Below are 8,594 nucleotides of genomic sequence, written 5' to 3'. Positions count from 1 at the left end.
AAGAGAGGTTGAAAAGGCTAGTAATAGGGGTGGCAACAATTTCAGCAGATAGTTTTAGAAAGAAAGGGTCCAGATTATCTAGCCCGGCTGATTTGTAAGGGTCCAGATTTTGCAGCTCTTTCAGAACATCAGCTGACTGTATTTGGGAGAAAGAGAAATGGGGAAGGCTTGGGCGAGTAGCAGAGGGGAGGGCAGTGCTGTTGACCGGGGTAGGGGTAGCCAGGTGGAAAGCATGGCCAGCCATAGAAAAATGCTTATTGAAATTCTCAATTATAGTGGATTTGTCGGTGGTGACAGTGTTTCCTATCTTCAGTGCAGTTGGAAGCTGGGAGGAGGTGTTCTTATTCTCCATGGACTTTACAGTATCCCAGAACTTTTTTGAATTTGTGTTGCAGGAAGCAAATTTCTGCTTGAAAAAGCTAGCCTTGGCTTTTCTAACTGCCTGTGTATATTGGTTTCTAGCTTCCCTGAAAAGTTGCATATCACGGGGGCTGTTCGATGCTAATGCAGAACGCCATAGGATGTTTTTCTGTTGGTTAAGGGCAGTCAGGTCAGGAGAGAACCAAGGGCTATATCTGTTCCTGGTTCTAAATTTCTTGAATGGGGCATGCTTATTCAAGATGGTGAGGAAGGCATTTAAAAAAAATATCCAGGCATCCTCTACTGACGGGATGAGATCAATATCCTTCCAGGATACCTCGGCCAGGTCGATTAGAAAGGCCTGCTCGCTGAAGTGTTTCAGGGAGCGTTTGACAGTGATGAGTGGAGGTCGTTTGACCGCTGACCCATTACGGATGCAGGCAATGAGGCAGTGATCGCTGAGATCTTGGTTGAAAACAGCAGAGGTGTATTTGGAGGGCAAGTTGGTTAGGATGATATCTATGAGGGTACCCGTGTTTACGGAATTGGGGTGGTACCTGGTAGGTTCATTGATAATTTGTGTGAGATTGAGGGCATCAAGCTTAGATTGTAGGATGGCTGGGGTGTTAAGCATGTTCCAATTTAGGTCGCCTAGCAGCACGAGCTCTGAAGATAGATGGGGGGCAATCAGTTCACATATGGTGTCCAGAGCACAGCTGGGGGCAGAGGGTGGTCTATAGCAGGCGGCAACGGTGAGAGACTTGTTTTTAGAGAGGTGGATTTTTAAAAGTAGAAGTTCAAATTGTTTGGGAACAGACCTGGATAGTAAAACAGAACTCTGCAGGCAATCTTTGCAGTAGATTGCAACACCGCCCCCTTTGGCCGTTCTATCTTGTCTGAAAATCTTGTAGTTGGGGATGAAAATGTCAGAATTTTTGGTGGTCTTCCTAAGCCAGGATTCAGACACGGCTAAAACATCTGGGTTGGCAGAGTGTGCTAAAGCAGTGAACAAAACAAACTTAGGGAGGAGGCTTCTAATGTTAACATGCATGAAACCAAGGCTATTACGGTTACAGAAGTCATCAAAAGAGAGCGCCTGGGGAATAGGAGTGGAGCTAGGTACTGCAGGGCCTGGATTCACCTCTACATCACCAGAGGAACAGAGGAGGAGTAGGATAAGGGTACGGCTAAAAGCTATGAGAATTGGTCGTCTAGAACGTCTAGAACAGAGAGTAAAAGGACGTTTCTGGGGGCGATAAAATAGCTTCAAGGAATAATGTACAGACAAAGGTATGGTAGGATGTGAATACAGTGGAGGTAAACCTAGGTATTGAGTGATGATGAGAGAGATATTGTCTCTAGAAACATCATTGAAACCAGGTGATGTCATCGCATATGTGGGTGGTGGAACTGAGAGGTTGGATATGGTATAGTGAACAGGGCTAGAGGCTCTACAGTGAAATAAGCCAATAAACACTAACCAGAACAGCAATGGACAAGGCATATTTACATTAAGGAGAGGCATGCTTAATCGAGTGATCAATAAGGGTCCAGTGAGTAGAGGTTGGTTGGGGTCACGGCGATCCAGACAGCTGGCCGGGTAGATGGCTATCGGTAGCAAGATAGCATAGGATGGAGGTCTATTTTTAGACACCTCGTGCGTTTCCGTCTGTAGATTAGTGGGGTTCCGTGTGGTAGAGGGGATCAATCCAATTGGCAAAATAGATATAGTGACCCAAGAAAAAATTGTCCGATATACTTATTCAGATAGCAGCCGATAAGACAGCTAACGATTAGCGGGCCCCAGATGAGCGTTCAGGTAACGTCGCGACGGAGGTGCCAGTTGGATAACTCCCTCGGGCAGATAACGTGGCAGTCAGTCGTGAAGGCCCGGTGGGGCTCCGTGCAAATGTCCAGAGCCTGCGGCTGAAATCCGGGGACACTGAGAAAAAAAAAAGGCCCGGTATGCTCCGGTCCGAGTCGCGTTGCACAAAAGTGCCGGTAGATTATCGAGCTAAAGGAATAGGTGATGACCACAAAACGTGGGCAGCTGAAACACCAACGCTAGCCAGCAAACCGGCTAACTTCTGGGCAGCTTCAGATTAGTTTCTAGCTAGCTTCCGGCTAGCTTCTGGTTAGCTTTCTGGCTAGCTTCTGATTAGCCCCTGGCTAGCTTCCACTGTGGATTTTCAGATTTGAGGTAAATAATACTTTTTTTTTGTAATTGGTGAGGCGGGTTGCAGGAAAGCTTTTGTAGTTGAGTTCTTGGATAATAAAATATATAAAAGATATGTGAAGAAAGGTGTAAATATATATATATACAGGACACGACAATACGAGGACAAAATGACGTCTGAACTGCTAAGCCATCTTGGAATAATGTAAAAAAGAGTAAAGACTAAAGAGTTAATCAGGGTAAACTGGGATATGACTAAAGAGTTAATCAGGGTAAACTGGGATATGACTAAAGAGTTAATCAGGGTAAACTGGGATATGACTAAAGAGTTAATCAGGGTAAACTGGGATATGACTAAAGAGTTAATCAGGGTAAACTGGGATATGACTAAAGAGTTAATCAGGGTCAACTGGGATATGACTAAAGAGTTAATCAGGGTCAACTGGGATATGACTAAAGAGTTAATCAGGGAGATTTTTCCACAAATAGACAGGTATTTTCCTTTCCATGGTAGCAAGATCTTATCTATTTTTGCTAACTTTCTATAAAAATGTATTGGAGTGAGATCATTTCTTTCTTTTGGGATTTGTATACCGAGTATGTCCACATCCCCGTCAGACCATTTTATTGGTAAACTACACGGTAATATAAAAGTTATATTTTTTAATTGTTTTAATCCAGAGAGGTTATAAAAAGTATCTAGATCCTCTACGAGGCCGTGGAGGGATTCTAAAATTATCTAGATCCTCTACGAGGCTGTGGAGGGATTCTAAAATTATCTAGATCCTCTACGAGGCTGTGGAGGGATTCTAAAATTATCTAGATCCTCTACGAGGCTGTGGAGGGATTCTAAAAGTATCTAGATCCTCTACGAGGCTGTGGAGGGATTCTAAAATTATCTAGATCCTCTACGAGGCTGTGGAGGGATTCTAAAAGTATCTAGATCCTCTACGAGGCTGTGGAGGGATTCTAAAATTATCTAGATCCTCTACGAGGCTGTGGAGGGATTCTAAAAGTATCTAGATCCTCTATGAGGCTGTGGAGGGATTCTAAAAGTATCTAGATCCTCTACGAGGCTGTGGAGGGATTCTAAAAGTATCTAGATCCTCTACGAGGCTGTGGAGGGATTCTAAAATTATCTAGATCCTCTACGAGGCTGTGGAGGGATTCTAAAATTATCTAGATCCTCTACGAGGCTGTGGAGGGATTCTAAAATTATCTAGATCCTCTATGAGGCTGTGGAGGGATTCTAAAATTATCTAGATCCTCTATGAGGCTGTGGAGGGATTCTAAAATTATCTAGATCCTCTACGAGGCTGTGGAGGGATTCTAAAATTATCTAGATCCTCTATGAGGCTGTGGAGGGATTCTAAAAGTATCTAGATCCTCTGAGGCTGTGGAGGGGTTCTAATTCTAAAAGTATCTAGATCCTCTATGAGGCCGTGGAGGGATTCTAATTCTAAAAGTATCTAGAGCCTCTATGAGGCCGTGGAGGGATTCTAATTCTAAAAGTATCTAGATCCTCTATGAGGCCGTGGAGGGGTTCTAATTCTAAAAGTATCTAGAGCCTCTATGAGGCCGTGGAGGGATTCTAATTCTAAAAGTATCTAGAGCCTCTATGAGGCCGTGGAGGGATTCTAATTCTAAAAGTATCTAGAGCCTCTATGAGGCCGTGGAGGGATTCTAATTCTAAAAGTATCTAGATCCTCTATGAGGCCGTGGAGGGGTTCTAATTCTAAGATGACAAAGGATATTCTCTTGATAAGTGCGTGAGTTGGACCATTTTCCTGTCCTGCTAAGCTTTCAAAATGTAACGATTACTTTTGGGTGTCAGGGGAAAATGTATGAAGTAAAAAGTACATTATTTTCTTTCGGAATGTAATGGAGGAAAAGTAAAAGTTGTTAAAAATGTAAATAGTAAAGTACAGATACCCCTAAAAAAACACTTAAGTAGTACTTTAAAGTATTTTTACTTAAGTAATTTACCCCACTGAGCTATTTTCCAGTTTTCTTGACAGATAAACAGATACAGGTTAGAGATGCAGATGGGGCTACAGTAAGAGGGGATCGAACCGCATCAGCACTGTGAGTACACCAGCCCCATCACTTAAAATGTTCTCAATACTATTAAACTTACCACACCTTACCACACCGTACCACATTTTAACCCCAAATTGGTACTATAGGTTAGGATTTACCCTTGTATGCTTTGTTAAAGAGGATGTATTGTATGCTTTGTTAAAGAGGCTGTATTGTTTTGGTTTTGTTAACTTTTTCACTTGAGTTCCAAATATATCTAACGGTCGCCCCCCAGCGTGATGTCAGAATACGCTCACTGTTCCAAAATGTGATTCTTACGCAACAGTTCTTACAGATAGTTAACTCCCTCAAACCAAGGAAATTCACATAGAAGTAGCCCATTTCACTTGCTGAGGACAGTTTATGTTTGAGGCTTTACTGAGCCGGACAAACTTCTCTCTTCAACGAGAGCCCAAGTACTTCCCCCAGATCAAGTATGAAGACATTGTGTATCTGTAGTCAGAACACGTCACTTTGGCAGTGATTACAGTCTTGAGTCTTCGTGGGTATGACTCTACAAGCTTGTCACACCTGTATTTGGGGAGTTTCTCCCATTCTTCTCTGCAGATCCTCTCAAGCTCTGTCAGGTTGGATGGGGAGCGTCACTGCACAGCTATTTTCAGGTCTCTCCAGAGATGTTTGATCAGGTTCAAGTCCGGGCTCTGGCTGGGCCACTCAAGGACATTCAGAGACTTGTCCCGAAGCCACTCCTGCATTGTCTTGGCTGTGTGCATAGTGTTGTTGTCCTGTTGAGAGGTGAACCTTTTATTTCAGTCTGAGGTCCAGAGCGATCTGGTGCAGGTTTTCATCAAGGATCTCTCTGTACTTTGCTCCATTCATCTTTCCCTCGATCCTGACTAGTCTCCCAGTCCCTGCCACTGAAAAACATCCCCACAGCATGATGCTGCCACCACCATTCTTTACCGTAGGGATGGTGCCAGGTGACGCTTGGAATTCTGGTTTCATCAGACCAGAGAATCTTGTTTCTCATGGTCAGAGTCCTTTAGGTGCCTTTTGTCAAACTCCAAGCGGGCTGTCATATGCCTTTTACTGAGAAGTGGCTTCCGTCTGGCCACTACCATAAAAGCCTGATTGGTGGAGTGCTGCAGAGATGGAAGGTTCTCCCATCTCCACAAAGGAATTGCGGAGCTCTGTTAGAATGACCATCAGGTTCTTGGTCACCTCCCTGCTCAGTTTGGCCAGCTCAAGGAAGAGTCTTGGTGGTTTTTTAACCATTTAAGAATGATGGAGGCCACTGTGTTCTTGGGGACTTCAATGATACAGATTCTTTTGGGGGTACACTTCCCCAGATCTGTGCCCCGTCACAATCCTGTCTCAGAGCTCTACGGACAATTCCTTCGACCTCATGGCCTGGTTTTTGCTCTGACATGCACTGTCAACTTTTGGACCTTATATAGACAGGTGTGTACCTTTCCAAATCATGTCCAATCAATTGAATTTACCACAGGTGGACTCCAATCAAGTTGTAGAAATATCTCAAGGATGATCAATGGAAACAGGATGCACCTGAGCTCAATTTGGAGTCTCATAGCAAAGGCTCTGAATACTTATGTTATATTTTATTTTTATTTCACCTTTATTTAACTAGGTAGGCCAGTTGAGTTCTCATTTACAACTGCGACCTGGCCAAGATAAAGCAAAGCAGTGCGACACAAACAACAACAGAGTTACACATGGAATAAACAAACGTACAGTCAATAACACAATAGGAAAAAAAATCTATTTACAATGTGAGCAAATAAGGTAAGATTAGGGAGGTAAGGCAATAAATAGGCCGTAGTAGCGAAGTAATTACAATTTAGCAATTAAACACTGGAGTGATAGATGTGCAGGAGATGAATGTGCAACTAGAGATACTGTGGTGCAAAGGAGCAAGAAATAAATAAATAACAATATGGGGATGAGGTAGTTGGATGGGCTATTTACAGATGCAGTGATCTGTGAGCTGCACACATATGTAAATAAGGTACGTTTTTAATGTTTTATAAATTAGCAAGCATTTCTAAAAACCTGTTTTCCCTTTGTCATTATGGGGTATTGTGTGTAGATTGAGTAACATGTTTTATTTAATCAATTTTAGAATAAGGCTGTAACGTAAGAAAATGTGGAAAAAGTCAAGGGGTCTGAATACTTTCCAAATGCACTGTATGTATGGAGCATAATGTATTTACCGTTTGATTCACATTTTCAAGTACTGGTAACAAATCATGCATTTCGATTCTTGCATAGATTGTAATGAACACATAATGATGTGTGTAAAATATTTTTTTGAAGGTTGTACTGCTAATGCTGAGCTATTTGCCAGCTGTGTGTGGCGCCATGTTTGTTGACATCATACAATGCATTCTGGTTGTCACGTAAATGTATGTCAGACCAAATATATTATAACAAAACGAGGTGAAGGGACTGACCTATTGTGCTTTCAAGACAACTGGGAAAAATCATGACGTCAGTGATCTTCAGGCCCGAGTTCCCCGAGTTGGATGACCGTTCAAAACGATTTTTCCCAGTCTGAGCTCGTTTTTTCCCCAGTTGTCTTGAACGCTCGGAAGTCGGAGATTTCCAAGCTGTTTTGAACGCGGCATCAGATTATAACGATGATAACTCAGGGTTGCCAGCTCAGACCCTCCTTTCCAGGGGTTTATTTTTATTTTGCGTATAAACTTCTCCTGTGTTTACCGCCCATTTATAGATAAATCCCCCATCATAGTAATATTTCCTGCATCATAGCCCCCCCACAATACCTTCCCCCATTTCTACACCCCATGGACTTGAAAACCCCCCCACAAATGAACCCCCCCACAAACCCCACTAAAATGGTTTAATCCCGGTTTAGCTTTCGCGCTACGGTTAGGCTAGGCAATAGGAATGTATTGGGGGTGATGATCTGTGAGGTGCTAACTTTTTATTTGCTTTGTGATTTGTCAAAAACTGTAAACGACTTAAGTCATGTGCGCTGGTTCTTGTATACAACAACAAGTACATTGAAGATTTGGAATATGCTGAAAAGTGGCCAAACTGAGGTAATATTTTCAGGCAATGGGCGTAGCCATCTTTGACTTTGTTTATTTTGCGTCTTATAGTGAATGGCATTTGGGGATTAGGGAGATTTCGCTTGTCAAACAAACATGGCTGCCGTCATAAATAACTTTAGCTGCTGTTAGCTTAGCTGACAGGCATCTCTTTATCTAAACAATATTACGTGTCACCAGAGATGTGGTATATTGTAAAGGAGTCTAAGTTATGTTTAGTTATTTTGTCTGTTTTATAGAATGAGTTTGGCTATGCATGGGTTCCGTGTGATGCTTGGATGATCGAAGTTCGCATTTATCTTTTTACAATAAAAGGTTAAATTGAGGAATACATTTGTGAAGACCTTTATTTCCCCATCAGTGCATTGTGTAGATACTTTTCAGACAAGAATGCTGTTTGTTGCATCATCATGTGTTCCAATCACGTGTGTGACTCATTTCAGGAAACTAGCGCATCACTAATTCAAAGGAGAGCCATTTGAAAGTAAACTTAAATGCCTTCTGGAACATGTAATAACAAACTTGCCTTTTGTATTACGAGCCTAGTTGGTTTAGCCACAGAAAAAGGCAGCAACCTTCCCGCTAGCCATGATTGGCCATGATTCTACATCGTCGAATAATAGTGAAGATTTCAAAACTATGAAATAACACATATGGAAACACATAGTAACCCCCCCCCCCCAAAAAAAGTGTTAAAACAAATCAAAATATTTTTGTTTCTTCCAAGTAGCCACCCTTTGCCTTGATGACAGCTTTGGACACTCTTGGCATTCTCTCAACCAGCTTCACCTGGAATGCTTTTCCAACAGTCTCCAACAGTCTTGCACATATGCTGAGCACTTGTTGGCTGCTTTTCCTTCACTCTGTGGTCCAACTCATCCCAAACCATCTCAATTGGGTTGAGGTTGGATGACTGTGGAGGCCAG

This window comes from Salvelinus namaycush, unplaced genomic scaffold, assembly GCF_016432855.1.
Source record: "Salvelinus namaycush isolate Seneca unplaced genomic scaffold, SaNama_1.0 Scaffold20, whole genome shotgun sequence".
Lineage (NCBI taxonomy): Eukaryota > Metazoa > Chordata > Actinopteri > Salmoniformes > Salmonidae > Salvelinus > Salvelinus namaycush.
The sequence above is the reverse complement of the archived record's forward strand: the minus strand, read 5'-3'. Positions refer to the sequence as shown.